The sequence below is a fragment of the Pteronotus mesoamericanus genome, unplaced genomic scaffold (assembly GCF_021234165.1).
Source record: "Pteronotus mesoamericanus isolate MK-2021 breed Mesoamerican mustached bat unplaced genomic scaffold, CSHL_Meso_final contig_170, whole genome shotgun sequence".
Lineage (NCBI taxonomy): Eukaryota > Metazoa > Chordata > Mammalia > Chiroptera > Mormoopidae > Pteronotus > Pteronotus mesoamericanus.
The window spans coordinates 252,002-253,531 of NW_026555069.1; the positions used below are offsets into that span (position 1 = coordinate 252,002).

Here is a 1,530-nt window from a genome sequence, read left to right on the forward strand (position 1 = left end):
ATTAATATTTCAGTATAGGCAGGGACTTTTATAAGAACAAGGCGAAGAAAAAGATATTGTGGAAAGGTTGTGGATATACAGGTAGTGACCTTGTTAGTTCCAATATTGATCTTTAATGTCAGCATCCTGGCACTGTTTGATGGCAGGCAACTTCCTGCAGTTTAGTGATCCTTTTCACTCAAAATCATGGTCAAGGACATTTCTTGTCCCAGCAGGAAAGGAAATGCTGCAGGTTGCAAATAGTTCTAATGAAACTCTCAGTATGAGTTTTACAAATTTATTAGTACATCTTTTTTTTTTTCTTTGTCCCTAATACTTTATTAGTCACCTCTAGTCCTGTTCCTGGTTGGGTGAATCCAGGGATGGGTCACAGTACACCATTCATCTAAGGATACGAAAAGGCCTGGGGCAAGCCCTTTAGGTCACAGACTACAGAATATGAAGGGGCAGATCTGACCTTTCCTGGGACAGCACGGTGCACCCAGGTAGGGTCCAATAGCCCAAATCTGGTACCTGTTTGTCAGCCTGGTTATGTTTTGAGTAGTGTTCCTTGCTGTCAGCCATACTGGGCTTGATGGAGTCCCTGCCTGGCTTCCAGCCAGTGGGACAGACTTCCCCAAGATCATCGCTGCACTGAAAGGCCTGGGCCAGCTGAAGAACCCCATCCACGGAGCGCCCTGCATGCAAGCCACTGATGGTGATCTGGCGAAGGACACTCTTGCCATCTAAGATACAGAGGCCCCTGTAGGCAACTCCCTCATCTATCCTCAGCACACCATAGCCATGGGAAACACTTCTTGTTACATCAACCAGCATGGGCATGTTCAGGGACCCAAGTCTACCTCTTCCTGTGGGTATTAATCCAACCCAGGTGGGCAAACCGCAAGGACACCAGGATTACTAGAATCTTGCAGCCCAGTTTGTGGAAGGCTTAGGCATGCTCGCTGAAAGTGATGATGTCTGTGGGGCACACAAAAGTGAAGTCCAACAGGTAGAAAAAGAGGACCACGTATTTCCCTCTTCATTCTGAAACCGACACCTCCTTACAGGTGCCATCCACTATGAGAGTTGCCTGCAAGTTCTGGAAGGGCTTCCCAAAGTGAGGATTTGCAGAGGCCATGAGTGAAAGTTGTTTGGGGAAAGGTGGGATGCACCAGCAGCACACTGGTAGACTCACGTTCTCAGAGTTGTCATATTCATGAGTACTTCTTATTCTATTTGTATTTCATGGAAAGTCACACCAGTGTAATTTGTTATGCCCTATTTATCATGACTGTTAATTATTTCTCCATACCTATGAAGATATTGATGTTCTATGAGTCTTCTTGGGCAATGAAAATCCTGAGCCTCCTATAAACCAAAATTTCATGAGTTAAAAGCAGATAGACTTTTAGAGGTGCCTGTTGAGCAGATTGTATTCTCCTAGCATAGGAAAGTCAAGCCATAAAGAGCTTTGAAGTATTAACACAATATATGTGTGCAATGTTCATGGCAGTACAATTTACAACAGCCATGTGCTAGAAACAACCT

At 44.7% G+C, this 1,530-nt stretch overlaps 1 pseudogene; it reads right to left on the reverse strand.

Moving 5' to 3' along the window:
* Positions 1-429: 429 nt before the first annotated feature.
* Positions 430-1,120, reverse strand: LOC129064946 (peroxiredoxin-2-like; annotated as a pseudogene).
* Positions 1,121-1,530: the final 410 nt, after the last annotated feature.